Raw genomic sequence first — 7,438 nt, 5'->3', positions numbered from 1 at the left:
GTCGTTCTGGGCAGTGTCCCAAACTCCCATGCCCAGGATCCTAGGATGTGGCTAGTTGTCATCTCATTCTGCACCAGCCTCAACCGAGAGCCACTCAGCTGGAGGAAGGAAGAGGGTTTGCCAGGGCCTCTCAACTTTGGGATGAAACCAGGTCTGTTCCTGAAATGACTCCCTGTTCCAACCCTTTATTGATGAAACTGGTGAAACTTAGCCCAAATGCACTGTGCGATGTGGACCTCAGAACTTGCATGTGCCTGCATCCAACAAAGGGAGTCCCTTCCTGAATTCTCTCAGGAGAGCAAGTGGCTTATATGACCCAGCAATTAATCTTTCAGGCATTTATCTCAAAGAAATGAAAACTCATGTCCACGCACCTAACCACGCATGAAGGTTTAAAGTAACTTTCTTTATAATAGGAAAACTGGAAAAAACCGAAGTGTTCAATAGTAAGTGAGTAGTTAAACGAAGGGTGTTGCATCCATTACAAAGAAATACAACTCAAGAATAAAAAGGAATAAATTACTTATATGTGTAACAACATGTAAGTTTCTTGAAGGCATTATGTTGAGTGAACAAAGTTTATCTCAAAATGTCACATGCTGTATGATTCCACTTGTAGAACATCTTGAAATTATAGAGATAGAGAGCAGGTGGCATTTGCCAGAGATGTGGTACAGTGGGATGGGTGTCATTCTAAGGAGCCAGCACAAGGAGGACCTTTGTGGTTATGGAATTGTTTTGATCCTGAGATGGTGGTAGTTACACAAACACACACATGAGAGGACCAACACTCGCAAAAGCTGGGGATGTTACAAGATTCAGCATGAATAATCTCACAGTCATAATCACATAGACACTGACTAGTAAGTTATCCCAAATGATACTATAGTTATATTAGGGTGATGGGGCATAGAAGTGTGCATGTGGCATGAAGTCAGGGGTAACAGAACATTATATGATCACCTTTCATAATGGGAAGTCAATAAATAACGCCTAAGAGTCAGAAATCAAGAAGTAGCAATATGAGCATGCTGCATGCAATATGGCAGTAAAATCTAAAATACTCAGTTGAAAGAGTTGAAAATGGTTGCCTCTGGGAGGTGCAAATAAGAGGTTAGGGAGATTCCAGTTTACATCTGTATAACTTGTAGAATATTTGACTCTTAAACTGTGTGCATGTGTAACTTTGATAAAGGGAGAAACTAATTTTAGATAATTACACTAATGTTATCAGAGTTATACATAAAAAGAATGTCCATACCATTAGCATTAGTAAGAGAGTTTTATAAGCTTGTTGGATATAAGACTGATGTTCAAACCTCAATTACAATCCTACACAATAGTCAAAAACTACTGAAAACAGTAATCATAATTTTTGAAGATTCCATAAATAGAAAACATTAAAGATAGCTCTAACTAGGCATGCATAAGACAATTATGAGGGGGAAAAAACTGCAAACTCATGAGTTAAACATCATAAAAGAAAACCTAAATAAATAGAGATAGATCATGTCCATGAATGGGAAACCTCAACACTGGAAAGATGTCAGTTTGCCTGAATTATATATAAATTCAATGCAATCAAGTAATAATTCTAAAGGTTTTTGTGAAACTTGACAAAGTGATTCAAAAACGCATTTGGGCCAAGAAGAGCCACAACAGTTTTGAACAAGAAAAGATGGGAAGATTTTCCCAAAAGAGGTGTCAAAACTTGTCACAAATCTATGATAATTAAGAGAGTGTAGTTTTGACAGAGAGATAGACAAGAAGCTCAATGGAACAAAGACCGCATAAAAAGAACCACCAATTTATGGAAACTTGATACATGGCAAAGGTGGCAGGGCAGGTCAGTGAGTCAAAATTCACCATTGTGGAGGAAAAAAATAAGACCTTACCACTTGTAATACACACACAGACACACAAACACACACACACACAGCTGAAAAATATAACTAGATCAAAGGTATAAATGGAAAGAACAAAACTCAATCAAAAATTAAAACCTCTTTTACCATAACAAAAGTTCCCAGATGATGCCAACAGTGCTGCTTTGGGGACCACGCTAGAGGAACAAGAGCTACTGTCCCATATGTGCCCAAGGAAACAAGGATAAGAATGTTCATTGCAAAGTTGTCCCAGCAAAACATTGGGTAAAGCTTCAATATCCATCATGAGAAGAGTAGATAAATCATGGCATATTCTTACACTAGAAATCTACAGAGCAGGGGAAAATCAACAACATGGAGCTACATATAATTACCTGAATAAATCCCACAAACTATTAAGCATAGAATTAAAATAAGTTCCAGGATGCTGTACATAGTATATGCAATTACACAAAATTTAAAACATGCAAAGTGATATTAAATATTGCTTGAGGATTTATACATATGTTATAAAAGTATAAAATCACGGCTTGAGAAGGATAAACACTAAATTCAGGACAGTATTTTTCAAAGGAACAGAAGAACATAATGGCAAAACGTTAATATTTTACAAAGATAGGATGGCAGGTCCGTGGATATTTTTTATATTATTCTTTAAGTAGTTTGGAATAGAAAAATGCTTCTTCAACTTCGTGATTTCAAAACACATACATGTGAAAAGGAAATCATACTTCAAAGCTCTGGATAAAAGTAACAACTGTTCTGGAATTTAAAGGTTGTTCCTGATCAGGGGCAATGGAAACGGATTTTCTTGATCTGCTTGATTCTCTGTTGGGTGGAGGCAGGGCCAGTCGGAAGCTCAGCACATCAGGGTCCAGACATCCCCGAGCCTCATGACCAAGGTCCATCCTTGACTCAGCTGCAAACATCAGAGAGAAGCAACACCAGGAGGCGTGTGGAAGGGAGCACATCTGTGGTGGAGGTGGGGATGGCAGAGTGAAGGGCAGGGGTCTTGGGGACCTACAGGTCCCTGCAGCTTCTTCTCCCACTAGAGCCCCTTGGAGAGGACAGAAGGCAATGTGTCACAGGGCATGCAGGAGCTCTAGGGAGAACAGGCATTCATTCATTCACTCATGCATGCATTAATTCCACAAATATTTATTGAACACCTACTATGTGGCAAGCACTCTGCTTGGCCTGGGTTCATGGCGCAGATCAGAAATGAAGACCCTACTCATTACACTCCAACACCTCTTTCTGAGTCCTGAACTCTCTCATATCCACATTCATCTTGCCACCAGTCAGCGCCTCCAAGTCCCTCAGACAGGTTCTAGTGGTTGATTTTCGTCATACTTCCTTATTCATTCCAAAGATATATCATATGAAACCTGAAATATAGAACAGTTTATGGGGGGAAACTGAAGTTTGGTTCTCAAAGCGTTGACCTTCATCTCACCTCCACACCTTGGACCCCCACCTTCAGAGTCCCAAGGAACTTCATTTGAAAACCTTCAAACTTCAGGGAACTGCCCAATGTGTGAGAGTTGGAAGGCTCTGAGAATTCCAAGAGACATCTGGAGAAAATGAGTGTTCACAACCTTTCCTTGAGGCTGGAGCACCCTTGTAGGTACCATGTGACTCTGTGGGCTTGCTTGTTACTCCTCTTGTCGGCCCATGATGGTGGCCCTGACCTCCCTCACTAAGGAACAAAGCTTGCCCCAACTCACCTGTCACAGGATCCACCACCTGTGGATGTAGGTGACTATGAAACTCACCGCCAGCAGCACCTTGAGGCCTGGAGGGAAGCCACAAAAATAAGGACAGGCATCTCTGGATCTAAATACCAATGGGCAGAAGGAGACGTCAAATGGGGTTCTGTGAGTTTAAATACCTCACTCCACTCAGGAGACAGAAGTGAACCAGCTTCTCATGGAAGTAGAGGTGAGCTTACCTGGGCTCCTTATGGGCTCGTATGTGATGTAGGGCGGCATAGGGAGGTTGGCCCGGATGGGAGTCTGTGCCTCATGCTGCACCTTACAGATGAGCACCCGTTCAGACCCCTGCGCCGACCCATCCACCAACTGCAAGCTTTCCAGCATGTAGGTCCATCACCACTCTGCTTGGACATGAGTTGCTCAGCTCCCTGGAACATATGGCCATTCTTCATCCAGATGAGATGCACACTCTGTGGAGAGAACCTCTGCACGTGGCAGGTCATAGCCACCAAATCTGAGGAGGCTGAAGACTGAGACACTGTCACTACAGAAATAATGTAGCTTTCTTCCCATCAGAAAGAACCAATTTGGAGGTTTTCCCCCAGAGCTGCATATCCCACTGGGTGAACATTTTTCTTATTTCTACTGGACAACAATAAAAGGGCACGGAGAAACTGAATGGTGAGTGGGATCGTCCCCTGAGAATTCTTACAGCAGGCAGGTGAAGGCCAGTTCTGTCAGGGAGAGACACAATGCAGGGTCACAGCCCTGTTGTGAAGATGTGTTGTTTCGCCAGCCCAGCATCCCACCCACCCTTTCTGGTAGTGGCATGGGCTATAAAACACGCAGGCAGGCGCAGAAGCTCCCATTCCTTTCTGGGGCTGTCCTTTCCCACTTCACACAGTTCTGGAGAGCTGTCAGTCCACAGTCTGCTTACCCCTGGCTCACCCGGGCCTGGCAATCCTCACGATCCCTTCTCCCACTCTCCTCCCAGCCAGTCATTCAAGCTCAGAAGCTGATCCAGCCGGACCAAGAAAAGCAGTGCTTCTCGGGGTCTCAACTGCTAGTGGGCAGCTCCCCCTAGTGGAGACAGCCATCACGCAAAGAGTGAGATGGAAGGAGGAGCAGAAAGAGGATTAGGAAGCCGGGAAGGGAAGGAGGAGACAGAATGGGAGGATGAGGAGAGAGAATGCACACTGAGTAGCAGAGAAAATGAAAGCCCCGCACCTGCACCCCTGTTTCCCAGCTGAGTCAAGAATTCGGGTCTCTCTTTAAAATTTACTTCCAGAAACTTCCAGCTGAACCAGTCTTGATTAACAGCCTTTCTAGATGGAACTTTGCAGCTCAGCAGTCCTTAATCTCTGCCATTTCCTGCAGTCAAGCATTAAGGCAGAGATCTTTCAACCTGCAGAGTGCGTGGAATTGAGGAAGGAAAGTCCCAATCCCTCTTCCGGGAGGGGGTGTGGGGGAGGAAGGAAGGAATGGAACTTAGGGGTGAATGCCTGAGAGTTTTATCACCAGCCTAGGGCGTCCCCGCTTCCTTCACCTTCATCCAGTGCTGCCCTGTGTCCCTGACTTACTGCTGTCTGCATTCCAGGCAGAAGGCAGGGTTTTCACCCTGACCCTCCCAGCTGTGCTGCCTTGGGGGGCTGGGTGAGGGACCACACCCACCTTTCCCCAGCCTGGTGCCTGAGCAGGGTGATGTTGGCCTGGACTGGGGGCTACTCATCCTGGACCACCCAGAAGGCAAACTCGCTCCCCTCCAGCATGGCCTCTGCCTGGCACATGTGCTCCAGAGAGCAGGTCTCACCTGGGTTTCTCGTGACCTGGGGACACTCCACGGTCTGGACCTTGTGCCTGTTCTCCACCCAGGTGAGGTGCAGGGAGCGGGGACAGGAGTGGCTCATGTGGCCCGTGAGATTCACTCTCTGATGCACCTGGACGTGTGTCCCAGCGGGCCTGGTGATCTTCAGGGTGGGAAGAACTAGACAGAGCGACAGAAAGGAACGTCTGCTGAAATTACCCCTGCCCACCTGCCCCCTAAATTCCCCTCTCCCAGGAACCAGCACATGATCGCTCACTCTCTCATCAGTTACCTTTTTTCGAAAAAAGAAATAACTTTTTCTTGTATCCTCAATACAAGGCAAATAGAGCTAAATGTTGACATTCATTAATATGGGTACAGGTGCACGGGTGTCTGGTGTTTTATTTTCTGTATGTTTGAAATATTTCATATAATGAAATATAATTTTAAGAATTACTAAAATACGATGCCCATGAGGACAGGAACTCAATTCTAGTCAATGCTGTATCCCCAGCACCTAGAACAGTGCCTGGCACATAGCAGAGATTCATTGTACGTTGAATAACTGATAAATATTTAAAATTAAAAATTAATAGCAATGATATTATAGCATAAAGATGCTTGGAATGAAAGGCTGGGGCCATATAGTAATAAGAATAAGATCAAACATTCATAAACAACTCACTGCGTGCCGGGCAGCAGTCTAGGTGCTTTATAAGGAATAACTCATTTCATCCTCACATGAAACCCACGAGGTAGGTCTTAATTTTATTCCCATTCTAAGAGGAAATTGAGGCACAAAGAGACTAAGTAACTTCCCTGAGATCACGCAAGTTTTCCAGTGGTACGGCCAGGATTAAACCTGGGTGGTCGGCCTCTGGAACCCGTGCCTTCCACGGCTGTACCATGGGATCAGCCAGGGCAATGAGGAATTCCAGTTTCCCATTTGTGAGAGGGGCTTCAGGGGAAAGTCGCTGAAAGCCAATGCTGCTGGGGAGACGATGCCCCCCACCCCACCCTACTGCCCACTCACCTTGGAGCACTTGGGAGGGGCTCTGCCAGTCCCCTGTGGGTGACTTCGCAGGTGAGACATCGTGTCGGGCTAGTGTCCCCCACACCCTACTGGGGAAGTGACGGAGTAATTGATTTTGTTGTCAGTCACCAGGTGCTGAGTTGAGTCTGGATGCTCATCTCTGTCCTTCATCCAGGTGACATTGAAATCCCAGGAGCTGAAGGGGCCAGTGGTGCAGCTGAAAGGCACCAAATTTCCAGGGGTTGTCCTCTGAGCCGTGACCATCAGAGAGAGGAAGGGCTGCCCAGCTACAAAAGAGGGCGCTTGTGACTGCACAGAGTGGGAGGCATCCAACACCGACAGCCTGTAAGAGGCACCCGTGGCGGGTCAGGCCCTGTGCACTTACTGTGCACCATGCATGGCTCCAGCCTTGGGGAGCATATTAAGAGATGATAATGAGAAAATGAGCAAATATATCATTACAACTGGATCTCAAAGACTTCAGGGAAACCCAGAGTGCAGAGATAGAAAATGCCAGGAGGACTTATTCTAGAAAGGCAGGGAAAGGATTCCTGGAGGAAGTGACATTTTGAGCTGAAGCCGAGGAATGGACAGGAGCCAGCCATGGGAAGAGGCAGGGGAAGAACATTCTAGAAAGTGGGAGCAGCAGGTGAGAATACCTCGAGCAGGAAGAGGTGGTGGACTTGTGAAACTGAGAGGTCTGTAGGACGCCAGCATCGTGGGCAGAGGTCCAGATTGGGAAGAGCCTTGTGGGGCAGGGTGACACTCTTGACTCTGTTCTGAGTGTGCTGGGAAGGCACTGGAGATTTTAAACAGAGAGGCAAGGTGGTCTCATTGACATGGTTTAGAAGATAACTGGGGTTGCCATGTAAAGAGTGGAAATGAGGGTGGCACAGACCTCCAGGTGTGAGGTGATGGTGCCTGGACTCAGGTGGTGAGAAATGGAGGGACCCGAGATACATTTGGAAGATACAGCCAACAGGCCTTGGTGATGGACAGG

At 46.0% G+C, this 7,438-nt stretch overlaps 1 long non-coding RNA gene across 1 annotated transcript; it reads right to left on the bottom strand.

Annotated features, from left to right (window-relative positions):
• Window positions 1–5,417: 5,417 nt before the first annotated feature.
• Window positions 5,418–7,217, bottom strand: LOC124249053 (uncharacterized). Its single transcript, XR_006891236.1, has 3 exons — window positions 7,098–7,217; window positions 6,439–6,655; window positions 5,418–5,585 (listed from the first exon to the last, which is right to left on the bottom strand). It is a non-coding gene; the product is annotated as an uncharacterized LOC124249053 (long non-coding RNA).
• Window positions 7,218–7,438: the final 221 nt, after the last annotated feature.

The sequence above is a fragment of the Equus quagga genome, chromosome 12 (genome assembly GCF_021613505.1).
Source record: "Equus quagga isolate Etosha38 chromosome 12, UCLA_HA_Equagga_1.0, whole genome shotgun sequence".
Lineage (NCBI taxonomy): Eukaryota > Metazoa > Chordata > Mammalia > Perissodactyla > Equidae > Equus > Equus quagga.
This window is presented reverse-complemented; position numbering and strand designations above follow the sequence as displayed.